The 26,802-nt window shown below is 43.4% G+C and overlaps 1 protein-coding gene across 1 annotated transcript in view; it reads right to left on the bottom strand.

Annotated features, from left to right (window-relative positions):
- Positions 1 to 26,802, bottom strand: part of RASGEF1A (RasGEF domain family member 1A) — a 183,453-nt gene that overhangs the window by 92,053 nt on the left and 64,598 nt on the right. The gene's annotated exons all lie outside the window — the stretch shown is intronic.

Here is a 26,802-nt window from a genome sequence, read left to right as displayed (position 1 = left end):
GTTTCGATCTATTATTCCTTGTCTGGCCTTCAGGTGCCTTGCAAAATAGCTTGACCCCTTCCTCCTCTGTGGGGCAGCTCCTCAAATATTGGAAGATGCTCTCCTGTCTCCCCCTGGTCCTTCTCTCCAATAGACTAGCTGTGCCCAGCTCCTGCAACCTGCTCTTCATATGTTTTAGTCTCCAGTCCCCTAATCATCCTGGTTGCTCTTCTCTGCACTCTCTGTCAACATTTTTTTAATAGTGTGGTGATCAAAACTGGATTCAGTGCTCTAGGTGTGGCCTTTCAAAGGCTTTAAGTGGTATTCAATGTGGATCACATGATCCCCAGGACACGGCATCCACCATAAACATGAACAAATTGAAAATTAGTGGCATTTCTGGAGCAGGAACAGTTGCAGGAACTGGGTGTGTCTAGTTTAATGAACAGAAGGACTAGGGTGGTATGATAGAGTCTTCCAATATCTAAGGGGCTGCCCCAGAGAAGAGGGAGTAAAGCTATTCTCCAAAGCACCAGAAGGCAAAAAACACCAGATGGAAGCCCATCAAGGAGAGAAGCAACCCAGAAGTAAGGAGAAACTTCATAACAGTGAGTACAATCAAAGAGTAGAATGGCTTGCCACATGAAATTGTGGGTGCTCCATCACTGGAGGTTTTTAAGAAGAGATTGAGCAGCCATCTGTCTAGAATGGTATAGGGTTTCCTGCCTAAGTAAGGGGTTGGACTAGAAGAGGTCTGTTGAGGTAATTCCCCGTTAGGGAGATGTATAGAGAGTAGTGTTGGAATAATACACACAGAGCACACAGATACACTTTACAGTAAATGTAGGTTTTTATTTCCAGAAAGGTTTAAGCAAAGTCCAAAATAAGCAATCCAAAGTCATTCACAAGTAAATCAGTCAGTTTTCAATCCAGGGATAATCCAAATATCAAAGCCCAGTGTCAAAAAACAGTTCAGTAACAGACTTACATTAAATCCAGTAATATCAGTCAATTAGAAGAAATGGAGGAACAGCAATACTTTCCAACAGAAGGAAACAGAGACGGAGACACACTCTCTTCTGAGATTAAGACTAAACAACCCAGGTTTCTGGCTCCATCTTATGGCTGTTTGAGAAACCACACCTAATTACAGTTTTGCATTTTCTTAAAGATACAGTTTAAAAATGTTTATTCTGGTTTATATATTTCTAACCCAAATAGCTGTCAGGTGACTCATATTCCTAACAACCTCCAAGGTCCCTTCCAACTCTGTTATTCTGTTAGGAAGTAGTTGCAGAAAACCCTCATGAATGAAACTCAAAAACATTTGCAAACAGAGCATTGCCTGGGGGTCTACACACACACACACACACACACACACACACAATAAACCTCTCACCAATGTCTGCCTTTTGGGGGTGGAGGAAATGCTTTGTTTCTCCATCTATACAAATTGCAGATGGGGCAACATGCCACAATTGGTGTTCTGCGCACAGAATTCCGATGTTTCTTTTTGCGTTTGAGCCACTCGTGACATGGAGCTCACATTACAACAGAGGCTTTTCCCCCCTCTTCTTCTTCCACGTTTGATCTGCACGTCCTTTGGGGCAAATATTAAAGACGTTCCTCTTAAAAGGTGCGGGGTTGAACAAGCAACTGTAAATCCCTGCTTTGGTCAACACAGCTCCATTAAAATGAAAGTCAGCCACTCTGGGACTTTCTAAAAAGGGGCCTTCAAGCTTATTTGCCTCGTGTAACCTTATTTGAACATCTAGTTGCATCAAAATGGCCATGTGGAAATCTATCAAGGGAGCCAATGGTGGGATTAAAAAAAAAAAAATACTACTGGTTCTGTGGGCGTGGCTCGATGGGCGTGGCATGGCTTGCTGGGCATGGCAGGGGAAGAATACTGCAAAATCCCCATTTCCTTTCCATCCCACTAACCTGCTTTCCAGCTCCCTTCTCCTGTGCAGGGCAACCAAAGAAGACCCAGATGATCAGCTGGGACTTGGGAGGTGGAGAATAGATGGGGTCGGCGGGGCCAGTCAGGGATGGGATTGGCTGCTTCTCCGAACTACTCAAAATTTCCGCTATGGTTCTCCAGAACTGGTCAGAACCTGCAGAATCCCACCTCTGAATGGTGATCCCTTTCTCTAATTCTCCTCTGATGCTCCGTGCAGCTGTTCTCCTCCCTTGGCTGCATTTTTTTCCACCAACTCATTCCATAGATATTTGGGATGGCACAATGAATTTGTGGTACCATCTTTAAGGCTTGTTACTCTTAATGCTGCTACTTATTTTAAAGTTTTGTTTGCGGCTCTTATCTATTGTCTCACTAATTCTTTTATTGCTTGGCAAAAATGAAGACATGCCCCAGGAATGAAAAACACGCAAAGCTAGTACATTTGTTTAAGAGACAGGAGAAATATTAACAAAACTGTCACAATGACTTATGTTTGCTTTCATTCTGTTTGCATTTTTTTTAAGTAGCAGAAATTAGGACGCAGTTTATATATCAACGGTATTATAACTTGTACACTGAAGTGCAGGAAAATTCAAACAGGAGCAGATACTGTATGTCTGGAAACTAATTTATTGTGCCAAAAGGAACTGTTCAAACAAATTGGCTATGTACTCTATTAGTAGTAATAAATAGCCAGGACGTGCTATGCTCTATATGTGCTAACAGCAAATGGTTAGGACACAGTGTTGTGTAGCTCTTCTTTAGAATCAGAACAGGCAAAATGTGTACATACCGAAGCAATGGGTTTGGCCATTTCCTCTGTTGATGCATCTAGAACCAAGAAGCAATTCAAGCCCTAGAATCTCATCCCTTGGAGCTCACCATCACCACACACAGATGTGTTGAAATGACAGCTTTCAGAATGGCCCAGGAAGGTTTAAGAGAATCTGGAAGACTCTGACACGCTTCTGACTCTATGGCATATATGGTCTGGGTGAAACCAGGCTCAATAGCAGGAACTGGGAGAGGGATCTTGGAGTCTTAATGGACAACCAGCTAAATATGAGCCAGCAGTATGCAGCAGCTGCCAAAAAACCTAATGCAAACCTAAGTTGCATCAACAGAGGGATACCATCAAGATAAAGGGAGGTACTAATACCACTCTATAAAGCCTTAATAAGGCCACATCTAGAATACTGCATCCAGCTTTGGTCATCACATTATTAAAAAGAACATTGAGACTTTGGAAAGAGTGCAGAGAAGAGCAACCAAGATGATTAGGGGACTGGAGGCTAAAACTTAGGAAGAACGGTTGCAGGAACTGGGCATAGCTAGTCTAGTGAAGAGAAGGATTAGGGGAGGCAGGATAGCAGTCTTCCAATATTTGAAGGGCTGCTGCCACAGAGATGTAAGGCCCAAGCTATTTTCCAAAGAAGGCCAGACAAGGAATAATGGATGGAAACTGATCAAGGAGAGATTCAATCTAGAAATAAGGAGAAATTTTCTGACAGGGAGAACAATCAACCCATGGAACAGAAGTTGCCTTCGGAAGTTGTGGGAGCTTTATCACTGGAAGCTTTCAAGAAGAGATTGGACTGCCGTTGGTCAGAAATGGAGTAGAGTCTCCTGCTTGGGCAGGAAGGGTTGGGCAGAGGGGTTGGACTAGATGACCTACAAGGTCCCTTCCAACTCTGTTAACCTGAAATCTGAAAAAGATCTAAAATGTTTCCCCAAAAGCAAAACAGACCGGCCTTTTGGAAAAACTAAAAAAAATAACAACTTCACTGTCTCACCTGTCCATCTTTTTTTGTTTTTTAGTTTATCTTCTCCATTTTTTAAAAAATGAATCTGCTTAGGGTTATAGATGCCTGCAGATGTAATGAGGAGGGTTGAGGCCTCTGTTCTATATCAGCATACTCCAAATCCTGAATACCGATTGGCCCACATGGACCACTACCCGATTGGTGAACTGAACGGCTGTGATTGGTGCGCTAAGAATCAACCACGATTGGCCGAGCCGATCGCGGGAGATTCAAAGCCCTGTCATTGGCCGCCGAGCCACGAGCAATCCCTATATGAAGAAGGGCTGCCATGCTCCAAGATCTTGTACAGGTCTTAACACTGAAATAAAGAGCTGAATGTACACTTTGGTCTCGTGTCTCTGTGGGAACCGATCTACCGATCTAACAGCCTCCTTCTCCTCCTTCAGCAGTTTGCGTGAATAATTTCTTCATCCAATTTGATTCTGTCTCCTTCTCATTTCCTGTTTTCGCCGAACAGCTTTATAAATGCTTTGTTCTACTTACAACAGGGGAGAAAAAGGCAGAGTAAATCAGCCTTGGGTGTTCTAAACATTATTTTATAAACTGCGAGGCATTGTCTTAATCAGAAATACCGAGGTATCTCCTTAATTGCCATAGGCGAAAGAGAAAAATGGGTCAAATCTTTGTGAACATCTTTGTTTTAAAGTGAAAAATCATAATTCAGTGGCGCTTCTGTGCTTAATAACTGATAAAAAGTTTAGGTCTTTCCGAAGCTGGGCTGCTATTTCTCCCACCTCCCAAAGTTATGTTTTATTAATTTGAGGGCACAGAAAAGTATCTCTTTTGCACACACTACATATCTGAAAAGGTTAAAAAAAATATATGCAGGGATGCAGTTTCTTGCCTCTCTGGGTGCTTGAGGGTGGGGGCATTGGACTGAATAAGATCCCCTGATGAGGAGAAGGGACTTAATTTATAGCTGAGCAAATGCTTTGCTTGCAAAAAGTGAAAGATTTCCAGGAGCTGAGTAAGTGGAAACGGGTTACCTTTGTCTGGTTGTGATTAGCTTTCACACCTCATCTTTCCCTTTCCTGGCATTCCCCAGGTGGCTTGCAAATTAGCACATGTGTAACTACAATAATATACAGATAGGGACACAGTGGTTCCGTGGCTAAGACACTGAGCTTGTTGATCAGAAAGGTCAGCAGGTTGGTGGTTCGAATCCCTAGCGCCGCATAATGGAGTGAGCTCCCATTACTTGTCCCAGCTTTTGCCAACCTAGCGATTAGAAAGCACGTAAAAATGCAAGTAGGAAAATAGGGACCCCTTTGGTGGGAAGGGAACAGCATTCCACGTGCTTTCGAAGGCATTTAGTCATGCTGGCCACATGACCACGGAGACGTCTTCGGACAGCGCTGGCTTTTCGGCTTTGTAACGGAGATCAGCATCGCCCCCTAGAGCTGGAAACAACTAGCAAATGTGTGCAAAGGAAAGCTTTACCTTTACCTTTAACTACAATAAACAACAATGCCCACACTGAAGCAGGAGAAAGGTGTCCTTGCTTGAATTAAATTTTATTTTTGCCAAACAGGTGGAATTGGGCAGCTCACCGTAGCCAACTCGCCGTAGCCAGGGGCAGGCTTCAAAAAATTTAGCAACCGGTTCTCTGCCCGGGCAGGGCCAGCCAGGGATGGGATTTGCTGGTTTGTCGAACTGGCCGTAAAATTAACAACTGGTTCCCCCGAACTGGGAAGAACTGGTAGCAGCCCACCCCTGGCCATAGCCAGCTCATCACAGGATGATTCAACAAATACAAAAATTAATTTTAACGGAACCATGGCCAATAATAATAAAATAAGAAAGTCAATCCAGAAATACAAGAGTTACCATAATTTCAACAAAAACACAGCCCCCGGTAATAAAACTAACTGAATGAAACAATTAATATAGTATTGAATTGTCTCATGGTGAATTGGCCCTAGGGAATTGTCCCAGACCCGGTAATAAGAAACCTAGATTCCTCTGGAAAGGGACATCTACACACCCAGATTACCAAATGTGGGATAGGCTAAAAGTGGCTTTAGGGGAAGCTCTTGATGAATATCATCACAGGATGAGTCCCTTCAGGTATTCCCTCCAGGTTCCTTCCTATGAGTTAGAAGGACCTTTTGGAGGTGTGTAAGGAGGAGAAAGTGTCTTTCAGGCACAATAAGTAAGGAAAATGACATAAGGAAAGATGCAACTATTTCCACTTTATCAGGCGTAAGCCAAACACATCACTGAAATCCAGTTCATTATTTGCTTACACCAATAGATAGAATTTCACGCTGATTCTCTGAATGGCCTAAGAACCGATAAGTCCCTTTCCAAGTTGCTTTCTGAATTGTAAGAATATTCCACAACCTGATGAATGACAACCAGCTGGTTGGAGTCTAACACTTAGCAATAGCAACAGTGCTTAGATTTATACACCACTTTACAGTGCTTTACAGCACTCTGTAGGTGGTTTACAGAATCAGCATATGACCCCCAACAATCTGGGTCCTTGTTTTATTGACCTCAAAAGAATGGAAAGCTGAGTCAACCTTTAGTCTGTCAGGATTGAACTGCTGACATTTGGCAGAATTAGCCTGTAATACTACATTCTAACTACTGGAAAGGAAAAAGGAAGGAAGGAAGGAAGGAAGGAAGGAAGGAAGGAAGGAAGGAAGGAAGGAAGGAAGGAAGGAAGGAAGGAAGGAAGGGAGGAAGGAAGATAGCAATAGCACAAAACTTATATACTGCTTCACAGTGCTTTATACAGCCCTCTCTAAGCGGTTTACAGAGTCAGCATATTGCCCCCAACAATCTGGGTCCTCATTTTACCGACCTCGCCAGGATAGAAGGCTGAGTCAACCTGTGAGAAGCCAGCCCGTGAGAATCGAATTTTTGGCAGTGGGAAGAGTTACCCTGCAATGCTGCATTCTAACCACTGTGCCACCAGGGCCCCTACCTACATAGAATATAGAATGTAGAAACATAGGGCTGGAAGGAACCTCAGAGGTCAAATGGTTGTCCAGTCTACTTTTGAAAAACTCCAGTGATGGAGCACTTGCGATTCCCAGAGGCAAACTATTCTATTGATTGTTCTCATTAGTTCCAGGTTGGATCTCTCAGCTTCCATCCATTACTCTTTTTACTGCCCTCAGGTGATTTGGAGAATAAGTCAATCCTTGTTGTGGCCTGCTAGCAGCCAGCAGAGCTGGCAGCAGATTCGGACAGTGAGGAGATTGGGGAGGTAGATGGGTCAGTCCTAGAGTCTGGGGAAGGCTCAGACGAGGGCTCTGCGTCAGGGGCAGAGATGGGGCCAGGGACATCTGACAGTTACCAGCTGCCTTCGGAGTTGGAGATCAGTGAGGCAGAAGAATAGCTGGAGCCTGTTCCCAACGTGCGCATGCGCACAGTTGCCAGAAGAAGGGAACAGTTGAGAAACAAGGGTTGACTTGGGAGTAAAGGCACAGATGAATGGCGAATGGCCCCTCCCATAGGGAATAAAAGAGGAGCAAAAGGGGAGGAAGGTTTCTAGGAGAGAATTAGTTCATTCCTGCATGCTTGCCAAGTATTGCGGTGTCTGAAAGGTATCAGCCTGGCCCCTCTCCAATAAAGGTTTGTAATTGGGAACTATCTTGAAAGACTGTTGGCTGTGACTTTGTTGGAGAGGAAATTCATTGTAAATTAAATAAAAGGGTTTTATCGGGATGAAGACGTGGTTCCTTGCTGTTGGGGAAGCTTAAGTCAGAACAATCCCCCCTTCTATGTGACTGTCCCTCAAGTCCTGGAAGACAGCTATTGTGTGTGTGTCCTCTCCCCAATCCTTCTCTTCTCTTTTCTGAAGACCAAAAATAATCTGCAAGAAATATGTGGAATGTGTAAGGTTACACATCTGGTGTGTAAGAGCTTCTCCGTGTTGTGGTTTTGTGTTGCATTTGTGGCTTTTTGTCTTGCCACTTTCCCACACTGGGAAATCTCTCTGGAATTTAAGGAACTACGAGGCCGCTCTGGGTAACTAACTGATTACTAATTTATGCAGATAAATTCTCTGCTCTCATTAGCTTGGGAAATTTTTTATGGTGCAGCCACGTTTCTTTCTAATTGGTTGTGCTAGGAACGAGAAATATATTTAAAGGGAAACTCTATTCAATAAGCCTTGGCATTTGTTGCCCTTTGTGGGAATTGCTCCCAGGGGGACAATGGTGTCGAAAGAAACGAAAATCCTCTCTTTCTAATCCTCTGCTTCTCAAGAGATACTCCTGTGATTTTGTGTCACTCTAGGTGTCTGACCGTGGCCTTACTTCCTAAACAATCCTGCTTGTGTTTGCATGGTGGTACAATGCCCTGGTTGCTAATTACTTCCTGGGTCCAATTTAAGAATCTTGGCATTGACCTTGGAAGGCTACAGTTTAATAATCCAAATACCAAGAGTTGCAGGAAGGACAGTTTTTGAAGATGGCCTCTTCTTCCGAAACTATGGAGCATATCCCTCCCTCTGCTTTCTTGATGCTAAAGAAGAATAAGTAAAATCCCTCTCTTCCAACACCAAGCTTTTAATGGTTAAATTACCTTAATAATATGAATACAATCTGCAAGTCAAATGTAACTCCTGGAGACTTAATTTACAAGGTTCCTAAGTCAACTGATCAATCAAAAGAGAGCTGGACTAGAAGGGACATTGGAGGTCTTCTATCCAACCCCCTGATCAAGCAGGAGGTCCTATATACCATTTCAGACAAGTAGTTGTCCAGGCTCTTCTTGAACACCTCCAGTCATGGAGCACCCACAATTTCTGGAGGCAAGCCCTTCCACTGGCTAATTGTCCTCACTGTTAGGAAGTTTCTCCTTAGTATTAGGATGCTTCTCTCTTGATTAGTTGCTTCTTGTCCTGCCTTCGGGTGCTTTGGAGAAGAGATTGATCCCCTCGTTTTTGTGGCAGCCCCTCAAATATTGGAACACTGCTATCGTGTCACCTCTAGTCCTTCTTTTTTATAGAATAGTCAAACCCAAATCCTGCAACCATCCTGCATAGATTTTAGTCACCAGGGCTTTAATCATCTTAGTTGCTCTTTTTTATACTTTTCCCCCCAGTGTCTCAACATCCTTTTTGTAATATGGGGACCAAAACTGGATGCAGTATTCCAGGTATTGTCTTAAGTAGGGAACTTGGTTTGTTCTTCTGAACGCTTTTCTTTCTAACTAGAAATTACTAAATGCCAGAAAGTTGGTTGAGTCAAACTCAGTGGGGATCAACCCTGATAGAATGCAAATCTTCTTGTTTTTTTGAAGTACCCTTGCAATTTGGAGACACTCCAGAGTTTCTCCAAAAGAAAAGCAAAATACAGGCAGAAATCACCCAGGAAGATATACTAGCAAACCTGAGATTGTTCTTGGTAAATAGGGACAATTGAGACCTGCAGTTGTCTTAGCAATGCATCCAAATTCATTGTGGCATTTATGATTGTATCTCAGAATGTTAGCTGTCAAGAGACACCGAATGATTATTTTTGATTGGATGCTAAAACGTGGATTAGATCTGAGCATCCTTCTTTCCTTCCAGCGTGTTTCGGATAAGGGGATGACAGCTGTGAGATCTTCTATGACAGACAGCAGCTCCTACAGCCATGACAATTTGATACATCATCTTGTTGGCACCATCTGCTGTAGTGTGATAAATTTAGAAAGGATTTTTTTTTCTCTCAGTGAAGAAATCTTGGTAGAATTAAATCTCCTTTACACCAAGTAGGTTCTGTGTATCTGCTTCCCGTAATGGGAGCAGAATCCACAACTAGAGGATTGTAGACCGTAGGGTTGAAATACACAAATTTTGTCAGTGTTTGTAGTTCCTTTGGTTTCACCTTGACTCACACCGAGGTGAAAAACATGAAAAATGTGTTCAGTTTTGTATTGAAATTTGTATTCAGTATTGAAATGAAACCTTTAATGAAGCATGTCTATAATCTTGCATGGAGTTATAATGCCATTTTAGGGAATATTAACACATTGGTATATTCAAGCCAACCACCTCTTTATTTTTTCCTAAGTGGAGTTAGGCCAGCTGATACCTCCAACAGGTAACAACTGCTTGGCTGATCTCAGAAAGTTAAATCAGGTCAGACCTGATTAATGCCTGAGTAGATGACCATCATGATTATGTCAGGAATAGCAGCTAGCTTGGGAAATTGAAACACCATTCCAGAAGAATCTCTTGGCAAACCACTTTTGCCAGGATTTTTTGCTGAGAAAACAACGTCTCTATAAAGTCTACATTTTTAGAGAGTCGTGCTGTTATCAAAGGAGACTTCATAGACCTGGAGATACATATGGATAGAAGAACAACAATGGTTTCATCAAGGAATTCAAATCGTGGCACGCTTTGTGCATTATGTGGATAACAAACAGGGAACATAAAATAATAAAGTTGGAAGGTACCTTGGAGGTCTTCTAGTCCAACCCCCTGCTCAGGCAGGAGACCCTATACCATTTCAGACAAATAGTTGTCCAGTCTCTTCTTAAAAACCTCAAGCAATGGAGCAGCCACAACTTCTGGAGGCATGTTATTCCATTGGTTGATTTCTCTCACCATTAGGAAGTTTCACCTTAGTTCTAGATTGGATCTCTTCTTGATTAGTTTCTATTCATTGCTGCTGCTTCTTCTGCCTTCAGATGCTTTGGAAAACACTTTTCCTGTTGGAGCCCCGCAAATATTGGAATAATGCTATTGTGTCTCCCCAGTCCTTGTTTTCATTAGATTAGACATACCCAATTTCTGTAACCCTTCTTGGTATGTTTTAGCTTCCAGCCCCTAATCATCTTTTTTCATTCTTCTCTGCACTCTTTCCAGTACTTCAATAACTTTCTAACATTGTGGTGACCAAAACTGGATGCAATATTCCAGGGGTGGAATATTGTTACTAAGCCATAACAAAACTTGTCATATGAAAGTTGGCAAACAAGGGTAAGTATTTGTTGAAAGGATTTAGGAGTGTGTCTAAGTTGTGAGTTGTGAGTCTGGGAAACAAAACGAAGGAATGCAGAAGACTGAGTTTTAAAACATCACTCCCAGCATTAGTAGGCATCTACTTGAAGGTAACACTATGAACAGAACCTGATTAATTGTCAGATCAAGTCATTTTTATTTAGACAGATTATTGGCATCCAAGCTTTCTTGCTGGAGAAGCATGTTTTAATCCAATGGGTGCTGTCATTTCTTTTTTTTATTGATGCCCTTAATATTTTTCTCTACATCTGTATTTGTTGTATTTCCTTGGGTATGTTCATATCTGAGTTAATGTTTTAATTGGAACTTTATGGTTAGTTTATTTGTATTTTATCACTGTGAGTTGCCTGGGGCATCGGAGGGAAAAGCTGGCTTGAAAATTTCAGCCATAAAATAAATCTCACTGACTTTTGTCACACATGCTGATTTTAGCACAAAGAGCTCAGGCGTACTTATTTATCTTTCTCAGACAGCTTCCTATCAAGTGAGCTGACAGCGACAAATGAATTTTGCTGATTAATTATATTTAAATGATGTACATAGCACCTTGAATGCACAGGGCATTCTTTTAGGATTTCTGCGGGATTTCCAGGATAAATGTTGATTGTTGAGGGAGGAGAAAGAAGAGAGAAGGAATGTATGCAAATTCGACTACATAGAGTGAGAATGCTGTAGGATTCCTTCCATATTTTTCTTTCTTTTTTAAGGAAAGTACATCAGAGCTGGAAGGGACCTTGGAGGTCTTCTAGTCCAACCCCCTGCTCAAGCAGGAAACCCTGTGGCATTTCAGACAAGTGGAGGTCCATTTTTGTCTTAAAAACCTCCAGGGATGGAGCATCTACAACTTCTGAAGACAAGTCATTCGTCGACTGTTCTTAGTGTCAGAAAAATTCTCCCTATTTCTAAGTTGCTTCTCTCCTTAATTAGTTTCCATCCATTGCTTCTGGCCTTGCTTTCTGGTACTTTGGAGAATAATTTGACCCCCTCTTCTCTGGGGCAACCCCTGAGATATTGGATCATTGTTATCATGTCACCCCCTAGTCCTTCTCTTCATTAGACTATATATAACCAATTTCAGTTCTTTATATGTTTGAGCCTCCGGTCCCCTCATCATCTTTGTCGCTCTTCTCTGCTCTCTTTCTAGAGTCTCAACATCTTTTTAACTTCATGGTGACTAAAAGTGGATGCAGTACAGGTAGACCTCAACTTAATTGAGCCCAACACTTCTGTTACTAAGTGAGACATTTGTTAAGTGAGTTCTCCCCCCCCCCATTTTATGACCCTTCTTGACAGACTCGTTATGCGGCTCACTGCCGTTGTTAAGTTAGTCACGCGGTTCTTAAGTGAATCTGGTTAACCCCGTTCACCTTCGCTTGTCAGAAAGTCACAAAAGGAGATCACGTGTCATGGCAACCATCATGAATATGAGTCAGTTGTCTGAATTCCAATCACATGACCACGGGGGAAGCTGCAAATGGTTGCAAGTGTGAAAAAAAAACCCGGTCATAAGTCACTTTCTTTTTCAGCAACGTCGTAACTTCAATGAATGTTTGTAAGTCGAGTACTACCGTACCCGTATTCCAAGTATGGGCTTCCCAATGCAGTATAAAGCATTACATCAGTGGTGGGATTCAAATGGTTTTACTACCGGGTTCTATGGGCGTGGCTTGGTGGGCGTGGCAGGGGAAGGATATACTGCAAAATCCCCGTTCCTTCCCCACCCCACTAACCTGCTTTCCAGCTCCGTTCTCCTGTGCAGGGCAACCAAAGGAGATCCAGCCGACCAGCTGGGACTCAATGGGAGGCAGAGAAGAGATGGGGTTGGCAGGGTCAGTCAGAGGTGGGATTGTCCGGTTCTCCGAACTACTCAAAAATGTCTTCTACCAGTTCTTCAGAACTGGTCGGAACCTGCAGAATACCACCTCTGCCTTATACCATCTTGATGCTGTCCCCCTGTCCATGATTGCATAGGCTTCTGAGATCGACAGCAGAACGGGGGGAAGGCAAGAGTTAAAATAAATTCAATTTCTCCAATTTCTCCCTATCCGCTACCCCGTCTCAGTAATTCCCATGCAGGGTTAAAAAAAACAAAAACAAATGCAAGTTTGTGCACGATGTCAAATAATAAAACAAATGTGTCTGTAGGGTAGGAACGCCCGCGAGACCAGATGGAATAACTTAATACAGCAGCAGCATTTCGGAGGGGTCAGTTTCTTTCCCCAATTGTGGCTTATTAACACACATTCATACTGCTGACTATCATTAAATGATAGCTTAGGGAAATTAAGCAGCCTCCTCCACTCAGTAATTAAAAAGCCATTAGACGTTTACATGTACACTTTATGTAGTCTCTCCAGAGAAAGGATTTTTATCCCCTTCCCCCAGTATTGTGCTTTTTCTTATGCAATTGCCAGACTTCGACAAATAGGTTAAAATAACTGAGAAAAGCAGAGTTTTATTTACCAATGTGTCTTCCTTTCTATGATACCTTTTGGGTGAATGAGCCAATAAGCCCCCAAACTAGAATTAAGCAAAGTTTCATAATTTGCGCATCAACATCAACAGAAGTTACGTTGAAAATCTTCCAAATCTACACACACAAACACACACACACAACACACACATATCCCACCTTTATTATTTTCAGATATAATTCAAGGTGGCAAACAGACTTAATACTCTGTCTTTCCTTTTTGAGGTGAGTTTGGCTAAAAGTAACTGATTCAAAGTCACTTAGCGGGTTTTCATGCCTGAAGTCAAAGGTGGTTTTCAGCAGGTTCTGACCACTTCTGGAGAACCAGTAGCAGAAATTTTGAGTAGTTCACAGAACTGGCAAATACCACCTTTACTGGAGATTTTATAGTATACTTCTCCTGCCACGCCCACCAAGTCACGCCCATAGTAAAAAAAAATTGAATCCCACCACTGCCTGCAGTGGGACTAGAACTCACTATCTCCTGGTGATTGGCTCAAAGTCACCCAATTGGCTTTCATGCCTAAAGTGGAATTCAAACTCATTGTCACTGATGATTGGTCTAAACTCACCCAGCTGGCTTTCATGCCTCGGGTGGAACTAGAACTCATTGTCACCTGGTGATTGGTCCAAAGTCACCTTCATGCCTAAGGTGAGACTAGAACTCACTGTCTCCTGGTGATTGGCACAAAATGACTCAGTCGGCTTTCATGCCTAAGGTGAGATTCAAACTCATTGTCACTGATGATGGTCCAAAGTCACTCAGCTGGCTTTCATGCCTCAGGTAGCATTAGAACTCACCATTTCCTGTTCTAGTCTGGTGTCTTCATCACAAGACCAAACTGACTCATCATTAGTTGAGAATTCTGGATCCTGTAGCTCAGTAATTCCTGGAGGGTTGACTCTATGGACACGTGATCTTTGAAGAGGATTTCTGGACATGGATGTTCCCAAGCATGCTCAAACTTATTGGGAGACTTCAAGCACCTACAGATCCATCTAACATGCTTGATAACCTTCCAAAGGAAGGAAGGGTTTCATGGGCATCAGGCAACCTTGTTGAGTATAACCTGGGTGGAATTCAAACCAGATTCACTGCATGTTTTCCCCACGGACTGGGACAACTTACCACAGCCAACTCACTGCAGCCAACTCACCATGGGCAACTCACCGAGGGTCAGTTTAACCATTCTATTTAAAAATTATTTTAATTTGTGCCATTTACATTTCATTTTGCCCTTCCTTTTGCACCCTTTCTTCAATGATTCTATTCCACTATTTCTTTAATATTAGTGTAACTCTTGTCCTGCAGCATGATGTCCTGTAGTGAGTTGGCTGTGGCAAGTTGCTGTGGTGAGTTGGCCATCGCAAGTAGGCCATGGTGAATTGGCTGCTATGAGTTGGCCGTGGCTAATTGTCATAGACTCCTCCCTCACCCTCCAAATTTACCTGCTGAATTCTGAGTCCCCTTCCTCAAGATTAGGCCAGCATAAAGTTCAACTATTGCTAGAAAGCAGTAGTGTATAACCAAGACTGGCTTTTGACAATCTCTAACGTGGACCAACAGATTACAGCCTCAAAGTCCAGCGTCTATTGTTAACAACTCCCATGGCATAACATTTTAGCATTAAAGCTCTTGATGAGGAAAGTGGCAAACTCCATCTTTTTGAAAGCTGCAGTGCTGACAGAGCAAATATAATCTCTTGGTGCATGTAACTTTTAATAATAGCTCCTTGAATGGTTTTAGGAAAGTGCTGAAAGCATGAAGAACAGGGAAGGATTGACCAAAATGTTAGAATTCTCCACAGTCCCAGCTTGCACCTGGAGGTGTCTTCAATCAGCTGTAGATTTTGTTTGGATTTTGGAGTATGATTGGGTAGTGGGGTTTAGGAAATCCACAATAAGGCCTAAGGTTTCAGTCATGAAACACAGGATGGAGATTATAGGTGAGATGGATGTCTTAGGAGAAATTCATACGCAGATTTTTGCATTTCAGCACCGAGAAAATGTTGCTGTTTCTTCCAACCTTGGAAAATGGAAGGGCTGTTGCTTCTGAATAAATTTCTCGATACGGGTGACATATCCAGGGGCCAGAGTTTGTCAGAGAAACATTTCATCAGCATAGCAGAGAAATCATTTTGCACATACTATCTCCTGCTCTTTGTGGGAACATGCCCAGGAAAGTCTTTGAGGGAAGTCCAGAGGTGGTATTCAGCAGGTTCAGACCAGTTCTGGAGAACCAGTAGCAGAAATTTTGAGTAATTTGGAGAACCAGCAAATCCCACCTCTGACTGGCCCCACCACCTCATCTATTCTCTGCCTCCCATTGAGGCCCAGCTGATCAGCTGGGTCTCCTTTGGTTGCCCTGCACAGGAGAACGGAGCTGGAAAGCAGGTTAGTGGGATGGATTTTGCAGTATCTTTCCCCTGCCACGCCCACCAAGCCATGTGGACAGAACTGGTAGTAAAAAAATTTTAAATCCTACCGCTGGGGAAGTTAAATTCTTGAGCAAAATCCTGTGGACCAGTGCAGCTATGATTGTTTATAATCTACCTTGGAAATCACTTTATTTAGCCTCCTGGGTTGAGAAGATATTTAAAATGGAAGCTTGAGGACTTTTCTCATGCTGTATTAGGATGTTTGAGGAGCTCCATTTATCTTAGTGCATTTTGATGTGAACTGGTTTGTTTTTAACCTCTCATTTGGATTTAATTTGAAAAGTTTGTCTGTCATGCCAATGTTTGCATATTTTGATTGCTTCGCTGGGAAGTGACCATTGATGGACTGATGGCTCCATTGTTATGAGTGAGTGGAAGCAAGAGGGCTGCCTGTTGACTCTGGGACACTTCTGAAGGATTTGGGAGCAAGGTTGGATGTATGCTGAATTCTAGCTGAAAGTTAATTTCTGCTAGGCAAATAATACTCCCCTAAGTTTGTTTCAGTTTTGGAAAGACAGGGGGCGGGGGGAAACGTAATAGAAAAGGGTGGATCAGGTTGCAAAATACCTACAAAAAGAATAACAAGAGTTGGAAGGGACCTTGGAGGTCTTCTAGTCCAACTCCCTGCTCAAGCAGGAAACCCTCTCTTAGTGGTCCCCAACCTTCCTTCAAACCAGTGATGGAGGCGAGAGAAGGGATGTTTTCTTACACATGTGTGCTCCTTGCAGGGCCCCATTTCCGAACAGGGCATGGCCCAGTAAAGGACCCAGCCCAGGGGTCAAATAGTTGTCCAATCTCTTCACGTGTCACCGGCAGCAGAACGCTCCCTGGACTATGCTCTACGCGGACAATGTTATGCTTGCTTCCACCACCAGAGGCAGACTACAGCTGCAAGTTCAAACATGGAACAATGGCCTCAACCAGTTTGGACTCTGTCTCAACATCAAGAAAAACGAGTACTTAAAAGACTGTCACCACCCTGGAATGCTTCAAATCAATGGAGAAAACCTAAAGAAGGTGGACATTTTTCAGTATCTGGGATCCCATCTCCAAGGCCATGGTGACACCAATGGCGAGATGTGAGCAAGGGTGAATGCAGCCTGCATCCATTGGCAAGAACTCACCGGTGTGTTATGGGACAGATGTATGCCAACCCGTCTTAAATCTAAGATTTGCAAGACAGGCACCTGCCCTGTTGCACTGTAGGGCACTGAATGCTTGGCAGCAGCAACAGGGACCGAAAACTTTCTCCGTGCCATGGAAATGCAAATGCTCCATTGGATATCGGGCACCTCCCTTCTCGACCACATCACAAGTGATACCATTCAACAACATTTTGGCGTGGCACCAATTATAGAGAAGATGAGAGAAGGCTGGCTTCCCTGGTATGGATAAGCCCAGAGAGCAGAACTTTCCACCATGGCCAAGACTACCTACCAATGACAAGTCAATGGCTGGTAATCTCATGGATCTCCTAAACAGAGATGGTGAGAAACCATCAACAAAGACATGCAAGTCATTGGCCTGCACCCTGTAGACTCAGCTGACCATGCAAAGTGGCATTCAATGATCCCAAAAGTGGACTTTGCACCTGCGGAAATACACTAGGATAAAGAAGAGCTTTAAGGAGAAAATTAAGTGTCCAGCCACTCGAGGATAGGTCCTAAGAGACAATCTATCACAGGAAGGCTAGTTGATGATGGTATTCACCGATGCAAATTGGCCATGAATTAGCTTGCACCCTTCATTCTTTTGCTACTGTGAAAAGAATTGTTAATGTTTCGCCACTGGAAATACACTTCCACTTAGAGAAATTAGAAGTGACATGCTACAAATGATTTTCAGCTTCAAATTACCAGTCCCAATTTCAGCCATCCAGGCAAATAGCTTTGGACAACTCCCGTAAGTACATCATAAAGGACGAGAAAATTGCCATGATGGTTTCCATCATTTGACTCTTCCTTCCGGGGGAGCCTTTTTCATTGTGACTGTTTTTCCTCAGTCACCTTCTTCCATGCTGAGGCCATATTGAATGTAGAAGAGTACATTTCTTGGCCAAGGGAATGGTCGCCAGGTAAACATATGTCATGGCTTGTAATTTAACCCTTCTGCTTGAATAGCTTTCATTAAAAGCTATTTGATAGTTTCTTGCATTTCAGGACTGAAAAGTGAATTGGAAATTCGGGTTCAGCAATCAAACAAGAAGCCAGGCTAAACCTTTTCAGAGAATGAATTTGTTTCCAACGGCTCTCCTATATATAAAGTACCTAATGGATTAATCCAATAAAAGAGAATGTTTATAGCTCAGGGTTGAAATGAGGGGTCCTTGGTGCTCTCTGAACTTGCTTGGTTTTCTTGCAGACATTTCATGACCCAAGCTAGGTTAACATCGTCAACGCTAGTGATGATACCTGGTTTGAAATGTCTGAAAGAAAACCAAGCAAGCTCCAAGAGCACCACTCATACTAACCCAACGCATAGATATTCCAGAGACCATAAAGCTGGGATGCTGTTGTCTGGCAAGTGGTTCAAAAAACAAGTCAGAGAAGGAGGTAGATAAATGCCACCCCACCCCACCCCCCTTTTGCAATGTGGAATGGTACAGCCCAAAGAAATTGCCAGCCTAGCAAGCAACAAGGATCCATCTGTGATGCTTTCCTTACACTGCACACACACAGCCACAACAGGGAAGAATTTTCTTTTAACCAGGCAGCAACTGAAATACAGGCAGAGAAGATCTGTGTGGGTGTGATGGAATGTAGTCTGGATTCCCAAGAGAGAGGGCGATGCATTGCAGAGGAGTAAGAGGCAGCTCAGCTCAGACACTTTGTGTGGGAGAAAGAGGGTGAGGAAGACTCCTCCCTAATAGTTCTCAGAGTATATGGTGGGTACAGATAGTTGGGTGCTTCAATTGGGCAGGATTCTGTGCGTGGCTTTTTATTGTTGTTATGGTTCAGTAGCAAAGTCGTATTCAACTCATGTGACCCCATGGACAGGGGTCGGATTAAAAAATCCCAGCAACTGGTTCATTGCCCAGTTGGGTATGGACATGGTGGGCATCAGAGGTGGTATCCGGCAGGTTCTGACCAGTTCTGGAGAACCGGGAGCGGACATTTTGAGTAGTTCGGAGAACTGGCCAATCCCACCTCTGGCCCCGCCAACCCCATCTCTTCTCTGCCTCCCATTGAGTCCCAGCTGATCGGCTGGGTCTCCTTTGGTTGCCCTACCCAGGAGAACAGAGGTGGAAAGCAGGTTAGTGGGGTGGGGAGGGAATGGGGATTTTGCGGTATCCTTCTCCTGCCACACCCACCAAGCCACACCATGCCCACCAAGCCAGGCCCACAGAACCAGTATTAAAAAATTTGAATCCCACCACTGCTGGGCGTGGCCTACCAGAACTTCCAGGAGGGCCATTTTTCACTTCCCTAGGATCCGGAGGCTTCCCTCTGGCCTCTGTCTGGAGTCTGGAGTCTGGAGGCCCTCTGGAAGCTGGAAACAGGCCCATTTCCCGACTTCCAGAACTTCCAGAAGGGTCATTTTTTACCTTCCCTGAGCTTCTGTGCAGACCCTGCACTTACCTGCATCCAAACCGGCCACATGGAGACTTCCGGGAGGGGAGGGGCAGAGTTGGCAGGGCCAGCTGGTCAGTTCAACTACTGGTTCAGCAATCCAGATGTAAAGGTAACATCTGGTTCATCTGAACCGGTCTGAACTGGCTGAATCCCACCCCTGCCCATGGACCACAGCATGCCCAGACCCCCTTGTCCTCCACTGTCTTCTGGAGTTCACCCAAATCCATGTCCATCATGCTGATGACCCCGTCTAACCATCTCATCCTTCTTCCTTCAGGAGACCACTTTTAAAAAGTGACTTCTGATTGTTTTTTCACACAACCGTTGTGGCATCCCCATGGACACACGATCAAAATTCAGACCCTTGGCAACTAGTTCATATTTGTGACCATTGCGGTCATGTTATCCTTTGTGAAACCTTCCAAAGAGCAAAGTCAATGGGGAAGGCTAATTCACTTCACAACAGTGTTGCAAACCTAACAACTGCAGTGTTTCACTCAACAGGGCGGCAAGAAAGGTCGTAAAACGGGGCAAAACTCATTTAACAACTGTCTTGCTTAGCAAGAGAAATGTTGACCTCAACTGTGGTCATAAGTCAAGGACTCCCTGTACTAAAATGAGGCCTAAAGACTTAAAAGAGCGTTAGGTTTACGCCGACCTCCCTTTCGATTCCGGTGGCCTTCTTTTCCCTGCCGTTATCAGACTCTTCTCCAATGACTTCCACCTTTGCTTTGTGCATGCACAAGCTTCAGCTTCAACATTAATCCTTCCAATGAACAGCCTGGTTTTTTTTCCTTTATCACTGAATATTTGTTGTTTTTTTTTCTCAAGCACCACAGGACAAAACTCTCCCACCTTTCTTTGTCCATTTTCCAGCTTTCAGAGCCAAATGTTACTATGGGGAGAACAGTTATTTTGACAATGCATCCCCCCGCTTTTTTTTGTCAGTGTGATGTCTCTGAACTTGAATATTTTGTCTAGATCAGTCATGGTTTTTCTCCCCCAAAGCGGTCATTTCTTCACTGGAAGTCATCATCTTTGTGAATTTTTGGACTTGGGAAAGCATTTTGTAACCAGCTCAGCTGTCTTCTCTGCCTAGCTTCACCCGATTGCTGACATATTCTCTTTGGCTTAAAACATAAAAATGCACAGCACCAGTATTTGCATTCTTTTCGGTAAATTGTTTAAGCCTCCCGAGCTACCAGTCATCAAAAGGTATTATAGCTGAAGCTGTGGATGTGTCCCCCAACAATTTTAATTTTAACAGATTAAAATCTTTCAATTCATTTGTACCATTCTGGGTAACATTTTATTTTAATGTTTATGTTTTAGCCTTGCTAACTTGAAGGGCCGTAAAGAAATATACTAAACAAATAACATCTATCGAATAGGTTTACTGATGTACCAAAGTCATTGTTATCTGCCCATTGTTACAGACTGAATCACTTGCAAAATGGTTTACAACCCTTCTGTTAACACACATACAAAAACCCAACCAAAAAAACCATGAAGGGAAAGGAAGGGAGGAGAAGAAGAAAGCAAGGAGAGGAGAGGAGGGGAGGAGAGGGCAAGGGAAGGGAAGGAAGAAGAGGAAAGCAAGGAGAGAGAGGAGAGACGAGAGGAGGAGGGAAGAAGAAGGGAAAGGAGAAGGGAAGGGAGCAGAGGAGACAAGGAGAGGAGGGAGGGAGGGCAAAGGAAAGGAAAATAAAGTCTGGCAAATTCTCTTTCAAATCACAGCTCACATATGGTAATTTCATGGACATATAGTTTTTTTGATAAAAAATGTTGACTTTGTCTTTGCCTTCTTCTGGAGTTGCTCCCCGCACCTTCCTCCTGAAATGTAGGCCTAGTATAGCCCTCCTGGACCTCCATTCTTAAAGATGCTGAGCTGTCAGCTCGGGTTCAAGACTCAAACTCCGTGCAACAGGGTGATCTCCCATTGACCCAGCTCCTGCCCACCTAACAGTTTGAAAGCATGCAAGTGTGAGTAGGTAATTAGGTACCACTTTGATGGCAAGGTAACAGCGTTCTATGCGCCTTTGGTTTATAGTCATGCTGGCCACATGACCACGGAAGCGTCTTCAGACAAGGTTGTCTTCTTAGGCCAAGAAATGGAGATGAACACCGCATGCAAGAGTCGGACACAGCTGGACAGGGAATCCTTTATCATTTATAGTCCTCTTAACCAGGTATGAACCAGGCCCAACAGTGGATAGAGATGGGCCTCTTTGGTTATCTTGTTTTTATCTGAAAGCATGGTTTAAGCGGAAGGGGAGGAGAGACGGAGTCGATGGTTGGAATGTGCTGTCTAGAGAGCGTAATTATCCCTCCCCAAACACATTACAAAAGAACTCAGCACAAAGAAGCAGTTGGTTCACGGAGCAAGCACAATGCCCAATGATTGCCTTTTTTTGATGTGATTGTTAACATCAACATTCATTTACGCCAAGTGCTTTGTCAATCTCACGCTTACCAAAACGAGTTGACCGCTAGAGCCGTGACTTTCTCAGCACGCTTTTGAATCAAAACAATGTAGAGACGTTGCCTAATTTTATCTACTGCAAAACTCATTTGAAAGTTGGAATAATTCCCTTCTAATTCAGAAACTCACAATCATCAGAGAGACTCCCTGCAAGGGCTGTTAACCTTCATATATATTTGCCATATTTCTTTGGAATTCTTTGGATTTCCGGTTGGAAATTCCTACCTTTAAGCAACAGCAGGAGCTTTATTGGAATTCTATTATAAATTGCATTTCTTTTGGCAGCTGCTACCGGTGTGACATATAAGATCATAGACCTTTAATTCATATTAATAGCAATAACACTTAGACTTATATAGCGCTTCTTTACTGCTTTACAGCCCCTCTCTAAGAAGTTTACAGAGTCATCCTATTCTGCTTGTGTCCTAATTTTACTAATCTCAGAAGGATAGAAGGCTGAGTCAATAGCAGTAGCAAAAGCGCTTAGACTTACTTCAGTTCTTTAGAGTAAAGATCTGTTCCTGACTTCTTGCCAAGTAATTGCTGCTACAGCGTGGCATTTGGAAGATATCAGCCTGGCAACTCCCCAAGCATGATAAAAGTCTATATTTGTGAAATCTCTTCAAAGACTGTTTGCCGAGATTTTGCTGGAGAGGAATTCCCTTGAACCTAAATAAAAGGGGTTTTCCTCCTAACCAGGTATGAACCAGGCCCAACAGTGGATAGAGATGGGCCTCTTTGGACGAGGAGTCGGCTTCATGATCTTGAGAAGTCTGGGTCAGAACACTGATGAGCTGTAGATGCATTGCAGCATTGTCAGTTATATTTTTAGTCCTTTTCCTAATGATCCCTGGCCTGAAATCTGTCTTTTCACAATAACTGCACACAAAATCAAGTTTTAGCTGCAAGGCAGAAGATACGTTTTCCACAAAAAAATGGTCTCTGGATCTCCCCCGACTTGGTTTCCAGTCAGCGCACAGGAAAATGAAGTAGATAGTCTAATGATCTGACTCTAAGGTATAAAAGAGCTTTTTTGGGGGGGTTCCTGTGACCGGAGAGGAACATTTGGGGTTCGATTAAACTCATCCCACACAACCCTGATCCAACAGGGTTGGATCCAACAACCCCTGATTGGGAAACTTTGATCAGAAACGCCGATCACAAAATCCATTGCCACAAAAACCATGCCGCGGTTTGGAAAAGCTGTTGTTCTTAAACGATCTTCCAAGCTAATTGTTTGTTGTGACAACTTGTATACAACCTACCGTCACACACACATACACACAAACACACACGCACATGCACGCACATCTCATTAACGGTGTCTCATTCCCAGTCAATATTTTAGTCTGCAGTTCCCCGTGCAATACTGGGTTGAGGAGGTGTTATAAATAGCTTCTTACCGCCATCGATAGTACATGCCTCTGAATTCTAATTAAGTCCATTATTTGAAATTGACTTATACTGGATTAAATTTTTACTTAATCTTCCCTCTTGCAATTACAGGAGAGGACAGTCTACCCCTCACAATCCCAACCTTACCCCAACAATCATCAGTGGATTGACTGCTTGGAAAGATTGAAAACTAATGTTATCTTGGGAGAAAGGATTTCTGGAGGAGGTTATTTTTGTTCATCTGAAAAAGTATTTTCTCTCTCCTTCCCTCCCTCTCCCTCTCTTTCTCTCTCTCCCACTCTCTCTCTTGCCTTCCTTTTGATACTTTATTCTTCCCCGTCTGATTTTGCTGGCAATTGTATTAGTTCAAGTAACATAGGAAGGAAGAGGGAAGGGTTTCCTGTCCCTTCCCTTGCTAGGAGCATATATTTATATATAAAGGTAAAGATTCCCCTCACACATACGTGCTAGTCATTTCTGACTCTTGGAGGCGGTGCTCACCTCCATTACAAAGTCAAAGAACCAACCCTGTTCGAAGACGTCTCCGTGGTCATGTGGCCAGCATGACTTAAATGCATTCAAAGGCACATGGAACGCTGTTCCCTTCCCGTTAAAGGGGGTCCCTATTTTTCTACTTGCATTTTTTACGTGCTTTTGAACTGTTAGGTTGGCAGGAGCTGGGACAAGGAACGGGAGCTCACTCCATTACATGGCGCTGGGGATTCGAACCACCAAACGGCCGATCTTTCTGATCAACAAGGTCAGCATTTTGGCCCCTGAGCCACCACATCCCCCGTATTTATATATGGCTCTCTGGAAAGAGTGCAGAGAAGAGCAACCAAGATGACAAACGGTTTGGAGGCCAAACCAGATGAGGGATGGTTAAGAGAGCTACTGGGTATGCCCAGACTATCAAAAGGGTGACACGGTGGCTGTCTTCTAGCACTTGAGGACCTGTCACAGAGAAGAGGGGATTCTCCAAAGCACCAAAGAACAGGGCAAGAAGCAATGGGTGAAACTCATCAGAGGGAGATCTAACCAGGGACCAGAGAGAGAAAATTCCTGACAGCAAGAACAATGAATGGAGCAGCCTGCCTCCTGTCGTGATGGCTGCTCCATCGTTGGAGGTCTTCCAGAAAAGATTGGATGGCCATTTGTCTGGGATGCAATAAGATCTTCTCCTTTGAGTAGTTGGTCTAGAAGATCTCCAAGATCCTCCCATCCCTGTGATTCTCCCCCCCCCTCTTTCTTTCTTTCACTTTCTTTCTCTTTTTCTCTTTCCCTCTTTTCTCTCTCTCTCTTTCTCTCTCTCTCTTTCTCTCTCTCTCTGTGTTTCTCTGTCTCTCTGTGTGTGCCTCTCTCTTTCTCTCTTTCTTTCTCTCTCTTTTCATTTTCTCTTTTTCTCTTTCTTCCTCTCTCTCTTTCTATCTCTTTCTCTCTTAATTACCCCCCTGCCCAGTCTAGGGCAATGTTTTTCAGCCTTGGCAATTTTCAAATGTTTGGACATCTGAACCTCTGAACTCCCAGAATTTCCCAGCCAAATATTCTGGAAATTCTAGGAATTGAAGTCCAGGCAAATTTAATGTTTGGACTTCAGGGGGTGAGTTCTAAACATTAAGTCCTCAACTTCTGACCACAACTGAGCCCAACATTTCTGTTGCTGAGTGAGACATTTGTTAAGTGAGCTTTGCCCCATTTTACGACGTCTCTTGCCATATTTGTTAAGTGAATCACTGCAGTTGTTAAATTAATAACGTGGTTCGATAAGTGAGTCCGGCTTCCGGGTTGACTGTGCTTGCCAGATGGTCACAAAAGGGAATCCCATGACCCCAGGGCCCTGGAACTGTTATAAATATGAGTCAAATACTAAGCATCCAAATTTTCATCACATGGCCATGGGGATGCTTCAACGGTTGTAAGTATGATAAATGGTCATAAATCACTTTTTTCAAGGCCCTTTTTATAAACCTGTAATCCCTTAGTTTGAGGTGAAGTCAGGGCATCTAGCCATCCACCCATCTATCTGAAAGAGAGAAAGAAAGAGGGAGAGAGAGAGAGGGAGAGACAGAGGCAGAGAGAGAGAGGGAGGGAGAGAAAGAGAGAGGAGAGGGAGAGAGGAGAGAGAGAGAGAGGGAGGGAGAGAAAGAGAGAGGGAGAGAGAAAGAGGGGAAAGAGGGAGGGAGGGGAGAGAGAGGGAGGGAGGGAGAGGCAGAGGCAGAGACAGAGGGAGAGAGAGAAAGAGAAAGAGAGAGAGAGGAAAAGAGAGAGGGGGAGTGGCAGAGAGAGGGAGAGAGAGAGATAAAGGGGAGGGAAAGAGAGAGAAAGAGAGAGAGGGAGAGAGAAAGAGGGGGAAAGAGGGAGGGAGGAGAGAGGGAGAGAGAGGGAAGGAGAGAGGGAGAGGGAGGAGAGAGAGGAGGGAGAGGGAGGAGAGAGGGAGGGAGGGGGAGGGAGAGAGGGAGAGAGAGAGAGGGAGGGAGAGAAAGAGAGAGGGAGAGAGAAAGAGGGGGAAAGAGGGAGGGAGGGAGAGAGAGGGAGAGGGGGAGAGAGAGGCAGAGACAGAGAAAGGGGAGAGAGAAAGAGAGAGACAGGCAGAGAGAAAGAGTGAGAGAAAAGGAGAGAGAAACAGAGAGAGGGGGAAGAGTGGGAGAGAGAGACAGAGGAAGAGAGTGGGGGAGAGAGAGACAAAGACAAAGAAAGGGAGAGAGGGAAAGGGAGAGGGGTGAGAGAGAGTTTTCATCTACTTTTACAGGTTTTCAAGGTTTTGTGGTTTTATTTCCATGTTTGCAGACCACCTAGACTATAATTAGGACACCATATTCATTTGTGAAATAGACATGTAGGCGCTTACATTCTTGCATGCACCCAAAGATATATGCATAAAATATACAATTGTACTATATGTATTATATGCAGTGTTTGTTGTCCAATATTGGCTATTTCTAAGATTGTCTAGTTTAGGCTGGAGAGGAGCAAGCCTACACAAACCTGTGTTTTCCCCATCTTTTCCTACATGGCACACTTCCCATCTCTTGATGTATGACTTTGAGAAGTAATATATTGCTCAAATATTCTTCAGTCCTCTTCAGATTAATTGTCTGTTCAGAATATAATCAGGAATAACAAATTGCTGCATCAACTCTTTTATCGTGAAAACATGTTTGGTTCTATCTGAGAAAGAGCTGTAATGGTTCTTTTATACCATTCCGTATGTAATTGGTATGCAGGCAATTTATCTGATTTATTGCCTTTATTTCTGTTTGATAAAGTTCTGGTTTTTGTAGATCTTTCCCTTTTTTTTTAAACTTCTGATAAATTTAGTGGTTCCCCATTGTTTTTAATCCTTTGTTCTAAATTCAGGATTAGAGTAAGTTGGTGCTTGATTCTAATCGTTTCAAATATTCAGTAGTATTTCTTTCTGTTTTTACCTGCCTTTCTTTTTGATTGGATGCCAGAGAGATAGATAATCTTCTCATAAAAGCTTTATTTTCCATACAATAAACAAGGGAACCCCAGGTCTAGATTGTTTATTTCAAGAAGTCTAGTCCAGGAACTAAATTGGTTTGGAAGACACTCTTTAGTTCTTGATGGCATTTCAGTTTAGCATCTTCTTGTAATGATAATTCATTAAGTCTCCATTGATTTGATCAAGAGGTTCCTCTAGTTAATCCCATAATTATTAGATTTTTGATGGTAAGAAGTGTAAGAAT

This window comes from Pseudonaja textilis, chromosome 4 (assembly GCF_049901715.1).
Source record: "Pseudonaja textilis isolate UNSWEBS1 chromosome 4, rPseTex1.2, whole genome shotgun sequence".
Lineage (NCBI taxonomy): Eukaryota > Metazoa > Chordata > Lepidosauria > Squamata > Elapidae > Pseudonaja > Pseudonaja textilis.
The sequence above is the reverse complement of the archived record's forward strand: the minus strand, read 5'-3'. Positions and strand labels throughout refer to the sequence as shown.